This window comes from Pinus tabuliformis, chromosome X, assembly GCF_031772625.1.
Source record: "Pinus tabuliformis cultivar Carrire ecotype Pingquan chromosome X, CPIR1, whole genome shotgun sequence".
Classification (NCBI taxonomy): Eukaryota; Viridiplantae; Streptophyta; class Pinopsida; order Pinales; family Pinaceae; genus Pinus; species Pinus tabuliformis.
In genome coordinates, this window is record NC_142308.1 from 930,556,554 (window position 1) to 930,563,957 (window position 7,404).

The following is a 7,404-nucleotide window of genomic DNA, read 5'->3' on the forward strand; positions in this document are numbered from 1 at the left end:
TTTTGATTTGAGTTTCTTTCTTTTTGATGTCTAGTTGTATTGATATATGGACGCTTCAAAGTGTAAGTATAACATTACCTTATGCTAGGTAACTTTTGATGTTGGTACATTGATTCTTGCACAATATGACTTCAGTAATTTGGGTGACAATAAGGGACACTAAGAAGGTGGTTGTTATTAATCTCAATTAATATAAATTTCATGATCTACATGTGTCATCATGTTACTATTTGATATTTTTGTAATAATTGACATGTCAAAATTGGTTAATTGAGATATGGCTTTATCAATGGCCATTGATGGGCATTCAACTATAATTGAATATGTATATATCAACTTGTCATCGAATTGTTTCCTAATATCAATTCCTAGATGTTGTTTGTCTAATGGAACTTCATTAGTGACAACATTTGGTTTTTCCAGTTTATTTGAGTTGATGATGGGTTTCGTTATCCATGGTTTGGAATTTTGACCCCAACAAACTTCCCCAATTTAGTTAGATTAGTTAAAAATTCTTAGTCAATGAATTGTTTCTTTATTTTTTCTGCTACATCTTCTTGTCATTATTTAACTCGTTAAACTTCTACAATTAGATTTTTATTATGATTTCTAAGGCATGGAATTTCTTCATTATTTTTAGATAGGTCTTTACTAATATATTTTCCTTGTGACATTTTTTTGTTGTTATTATGTTGTTGAAACTCCTTTATTTGTTTTTGAAATTGGTAGACTTTTGTGCCTTGGCATTTCGATTTCTTTTGGTTTGAACAATTTCTTCATCTCTACGAACAATGATTTTGTTCAAACTTCTTATTATTCTTTTAAATGTTCATAATTCTATTATGGTGATTCTCATAGCATTGGATTGTACAATCTTGCCTTTTTTATATATATTTTGATGATAAAACTTTTGTGCATGATTCCATTGTCAAGTCTTCCAATGTTATCTTCTTCCTAGTGAAAAATCACAAATATTCATTTTTAAATTCAAGGTGAAAGTGTCCATTGCTTTTATCCATATCCAACCGAAAATTCTCTCCACTTAAAATATGCCTCACACTAAGACTTGAAAATATAATCATTTTACTTAAACATTTATAATTTATTAACAAAATCAACTTTTATCATAATAAGTGTTACTTTCTTTCAATTTAACAAGAGCATTATTTCTTCACAATGATAATAAGTAAAACTTTCTTTCAATATTATATATTCTTTAAACAAATATTTACTTTATAATTGGAGGAACTAGCTCATGAGAGGTAGTTTAATGGGTGATTGTCGTATTATGAAATATTATGTAAACCGTGAAATTCAAGGATCAAATTGCTCATAAGTCAAGCCAACACAACAACAATAACAAAAAAAAGAAAATTGAAAACAACTGGTTTTTATATTTTCATACCAAATTTCATTTTTTAAATTTTTATAAAACATATCATATACTTTTTTCTTCCTACTTATCAAATACACACAAGTCCAAAAATCCACTAAATGATAATATATAGTTTCATCTTTGGAAATTAATGATATTGAAATGACATCCATTTTGTTGATGAAAGCTTTTCTTCTATCATCATTCAGATGGGTCCTGATGATGGATCCATGTTGGGATATGAAATGTTGACAAATATGGTTTCTATTGTGGATACTCCAAAACTAAGCTCAAAATAAATGAACAACATATGCCTAAAATCCAGACATCCATTTTGTATTTACTTATTTTATTTTATTGTTAAATCATATTTTAATTTTTTTAATAATAAATAAATAAAAATAAGCTATAACAAGCCATCCTTCATACAATAGACTTTATTAATAAATTTGATATTGATATCATAGTATCGAACCCTGCAACAACAAATGTGATATTCTCATTTCCGTATATTTTCTTGTTGTTCGATACAAAATTATTGAAAATGTCATACTCGAAGTCAAATACTCGGAACAGAGAGTTGTCTCCACGGCTCCTTCACGCAAGAAAGTTGTATCGCTTTCTTCAGATAATCAATCATCTTCTAGCTCGGTGCCAGAAGACCAAACGTGCACCTTGCCGCTCCAAATGGGGGCAATGCCGCACATAGTGACGGCCATTAGGGAGCTCGAACCCACGACCACGGATTAGGGCTTTGTGCTGTACGAACTAAACAGGTTATTTATTTTGAAAATGTAGTATTTTGCAGTGCAAACATTTCACCTGCAGACTTCAACGATGTTTATTTTGAAAATGTATTATTTTACAGTGCAGAATTTTCACGCACGGACTTCAATGGTATTTATTTTGAAAATGTACTATTTTACAGTGCAGAATTTTCACGAACAGACTTCAAAGATTAATTGAAGGAGTGCATCCACTCGAAGTATGTGTCTAATTTAAATATAACCGGTTAACAAAATATCACGGGTGGCTGTAGTTTAGTGGTGAGAATTCCACGTTGTGGCCGTGGAGACCTGGGCTCGAATCCCAGCAACCACAGTATTTTTCTTCTGAGTTCAAATAACGTTTCGGAAGGTTATTTCTCTGCACTCAAATAACAAAATTGGGTAAATTTAACTTAAAAGTGCCTATGTATTTCACAGGTACTGGTATTTTCTGTGATAGAAGTTCAATAACATTTGGGATTTTGCAATCATTTTTAATTGCCATTTTGCTCACTAACTCCCTGTTTTTAGCAGGTAAACCTTTTAAATATTAGGTCACTTAATCTCACTCTGTAATATGCATTTAATTTTCTTATGTTTTCATGGTTTGTGAATCTGGCTTTTAACCATGAAACCAATTTTAACTTATCAGATCATAACTAATTGATATATTACATTTTTATTATTTTTCTAATTTAAGGATGCTAATTTATTTAATAAATATACATTTTGACTATTTTTCTAATTTAAAGATGCTAATTTATTTAATAAATATTTATTTTTTGAATAATAGTTTTCATTAATTTTCCAATTTAAAGATACCAGGGAAAGTAGGTGAAATAAAAATTTACACATTTTTATGAGAAGGTTTTTAGATATAATTACATTGTTGAATTTCTCTCTTGGTTTGTATAGATTTTGTAGTTTTATATCTAACTAATTACTACATAGAAACTCATGTACCAGATCTAACTTTCTTTTCTTTTTTTCTTTTTTCAGAGCCAAAATATTGACTGGTGGGGAAATTTTCACTTGGAGTAAACTTAATAGCCGTATATAGTCGCTCGTGGGAATGGTTCACAGGACTTGTGGGGACTTAACCCCACACACAACGGTTGGACCACAATCGCCAGAGTATCATGTACCTGATCTAACTTGTACTTGACCTTCTAAAGTAGAATCAACCACAAGTTTTGAAACACTTAGTTATTCCACTCATGAAGATTTTAGTACAATTACTCCTAAAAATACATTTGTCTTCATAGATTGGTGATTGAGACAATTGAAGCTATTGGTACCAATGTAGGAGATATTAATGACTCAAGCAGGAGTAGAAATAAAGAACAACATGTCGGTATTTATTAGCGTAGTCTAAAGAGGATTTTGAAAAAAACAATGGAAATTCCGATAGGATTTTGAAAAAATCCAGCGGGAATTTTTGTAAAACCAGGTTACAGCAGTCAAGTTTCAAGATTTTGGGTGCCCCAAGGATTTTTGATGGTATTGAATCCATTTCCACCATTTAAAAGAGGATTCAAATACTCCTAATGTGATTTTTTTTGGAAAAAAAATGGTTGGATTCCAGCGATTTTTGGTCGCCCAGGGGAAATTTACATCTTAGAAGACAACGTCGTATTTATCTAATGGCACATGTGCTAGAGGCATATGATCCTTATACATATATAAATACACATGGTCGACTTGAATGGGAGAATGTTATGGTTGATGGGTAGGATTTTGTGATGAAGAAGACAACATGAGACTTAGTACCTCAACCACACAAAAAGAATGTTGAAAAGTGTCGAAAGGTCTACAACACAAATCACATTTGAAGCTAAAAGAATTTTTTTATCATTTGGTCGTGAAGGGTTTTTCTTAGAAAGATTTCTTTTTGGATCAATGTTACATCAAATGGATGTCGAAAGTGCTTTTCCTACATGTTATTCTTACTAAAGAGATTTATATGGAGCAACCATTTGAAAAAAATGGTGGTCTTATCTATTGGATAGAAGTAGTTATGATATGGTTTGAAACAAGCCCCTAGGATGTGGTATGAAACAATCAATTGATTATTTCTCAAACATGGTTTCAAATGTTGTGAATTAAATCATAGAGTTTATGGTTTACATGTAAATGGTGAAACCTAAATCATTGAATTGTATGTTGATAATCCAGGCATCATCAGTGGTAATGTATATTTTTGGATTTGAAGAAACGACTAATTTATACCTTTGAAATGACTAACCTTGTCTCTTACATTTGTTTTTGGGCATCCACATGATACAAATGGATGATTGTATCTTTCTTTCTCAATCTAAATATGTGTTGAATCCATTATAGAGCTAAGGAATGGAAGATTGTAAACCATGTACTACACCTTACCAATCATGACTGAAATTGGCTCAAGAATGTGATTCTTTGAAAGTTGATACTACTCTCTACTAATAACTTGTCGGTAGCCTAACCTATCTAACTCACAATCACTTTGATCTTTACATTGTTGTTAATATGGTTTCTTATATCATGTATAATCCAAGAGAAATTCAATTGAAGGCCACAAAGAGGATTGTTTGTCATATGTAGGGCACTTATGAACATGGTATAAAGTATTTCCATGAAAATATGAACTAATCGGTCAATTACACCAACTTGAATTGGGTTGGGAATGAAGATGACATAAAGTCTACATTTGACTATGTGTTTCATATTACCCTTGCACCCATGGGATGGTCTGGTAAGAAGCAATGGGTGATCTCTCTTTCAACCATGGAAACATAATATTATAGTGTAGTTAATGCAAGAACATGAGCACTATGGATTTAAAATCTCATGTCTAAACTTGGGTTTATAGTCAAGGAATAAACTTAGTGCAATATTATGACAATCAAAGTACATTAAAGGTTATTGCACACAATAAGGTGAAGCATGCATAGCTTCATGCTCATTTATTGCAAGACAAACGATTAGATTGCTAATATTTTTACAAAGCCACTTACAAAAGATAAGTTTGTCAAATTGTAGGCTATGCTTAGGCTTTAAGGAGTTGTGATTATGGAAGGTGTTACTACCTACACTAACACCCTAGTGAAGAGTTGCAACATGGGTGCTAACTTGGGGCAAAAAGATGGGAAATAAACCATTGTCAGCTTAGTACAATTATCCCTTGACTTTAATCCAACACCTAAAATCCAAAGGGGATATCCCTATCTGACTTAATAAGCCTCTTAGTGAATTAATTGTTAGGAAATCATATGACTTATTTCAATGAATCCAAAATATGTATAAAAAATTTGATGCACAAGGATTCCAACAAATGATTAAATTCTTCCAAGATAACCAATTAGAAACAATAGTATAAACCACCAATATATCCACTTGAGAAAGAGGGTTAGGATCCAGTGGATGCATGTGTCAAATTTGACATAAAAGATAAATAATGTATACAACTTCATGTTTACAATTAGATTAGATGATTATTGCTCAACAAATGAAACATCAAAGAGGCACAAACCACTTTTAAGCTACTTTAGGTCACAAAGAATGTAATCAACTAGAATAAAACAATGGTGCAATGTGTACTTTGAATATCAATCAATTGTATGCTAAAACATGGACAAACTTAAGGTTGTCCACAATTTGTAAATATATTTTTACAATTATTTAACATAGAAGTTTCATATTTGACATTAAGAGAGAACCATCTAAGAGATGATTATGCATTTGAAGGAAAGACATATCGTATGTATTTTCTAGGGAAAGAGATATATAATGAAATAATAGCCCAACGAGGGTTAGAATTAAGTTTTAAAGAGGTATAAAAATGAATCATACAAGAACTTGAATAATATATGGTGAATCCCCTTTAGGGTTTCCAACGTTAGCAGTAGAATTCACTAATAAAATCTCCAAGTGAAAGATAAGCAGTTATAAACATTTAGGAGATCAATTTCACCACTAGATATGTAAGATAAACTTGTAACTATAATTTAGGAATGAAATATAAGCTAGGTATGAGTGAATATGAACCTTGGAGCACTAAACCTTAGCCTTAGGGTTTTTCTAAACATAATTTTTATTATGGTTATGTAGAGAAGTTTTAAAGATTCATGTATTACATCTATGCATAGTAATTTGGGTGATTATTTGGTTTGAAAATTCATACATATAAATTGTAGGGAAATATTCAATAAAAAAACATATAATTTACTATTAAAACTTCTAAATGTTTGACAAAAATTATCAAATTTATTGTAATTATGTAAGAAATAGGTGAAGTTTTGAGTAAATTGAAAAATATTTGTTTTTCGTCAAAAAATGACCTATAAATAATGAATTGGTGAAATTTCACCTCTAAAAATTACCTTGTTATTATAACAAAGTTACCAACTTAATGATAATGTACTTAATTCTCACTTTTTTGAGGGTGCAAAAGATCATGATTTTCATGTTGATTTTGAAAAGTGTTGATGTAACATCAACCCTTTTTTGGAGCATATTTTGGACACTTTAAATTTTCATAGTATTAATTATGTATATATTTTTTTAATTGTTAGGAATTTTCATGCCAATTTTGAAAAGCGCATCAACCCTTTATTTTTTGGGCTTAGTTTTTATACTTTAAATTTTCTAATGTATTAAGTATGGATATTTTTTTTAAATGTTAATAATTTTCAAGTGGATTTTGAAAAGCATTGATGCATCAACCTTTTTTTTTTTTTTTTTTTCCAGGGGCATATTTTTGAGACTTTAAATTTTCTTATGGCACAAGTATGCACAATTTTTTCTAAATGTTGGTTATTTAACCATTTTCAAATTGTGTTATTCCTCTTCTTGGCTTTTATCCTAAGATTTTTGTTTTTAAGGGATTTTCAAGCTTGTGTTTTTTGTTTTTCTTTGCAATGATTTTTTATATTGAAATTTTTAATTTCTTTTCAAAGTTAAAAAAAAATAATAAAAATAATATTTTGAAGTTAAGTTTTTGTATATATTTATATATCATTAATGAATATGTTAATACACATAAAATAACTGTCACTAAAAAAATAATAATTCTAAACGCTTGACATAAAATACACATTTTGCATATAGATATAATTAAAAAAATATGTATTTCAAGACCTTTCGCTACAAATGGCATGTTAGATAAAGGATTTTTATGGAAGAAAAAAATGAATAAAAAAATTGAAAAAATAGCAAAATTTATGAAATTTATGTCCAAAGATGATAACATTTGAAGTTTTTCTTTCAAAAATAATGATTCAC

The 7,404-nt window shown here is 29.8% G+C and overlaps 1 non-coding gene across 1 annotated transcript; it reads left to right on the forward strand.

Annotated features, from left to right (window-relative positions):
* Positions 1-2,404: 2,404 nt before the first annotated feature.
* On the forward strand, positions 2,405-2,476 carry TRNAH-GUG (transfer RNA histidin (anticodon GUG)). The gene has a single exon. It is a non-coding gene; the product is annotated as a tRNA-His (tRNA).
* The last annotated feature ends 4,928 nt before the right edge of the window (positions 2,477-7,404 follow it).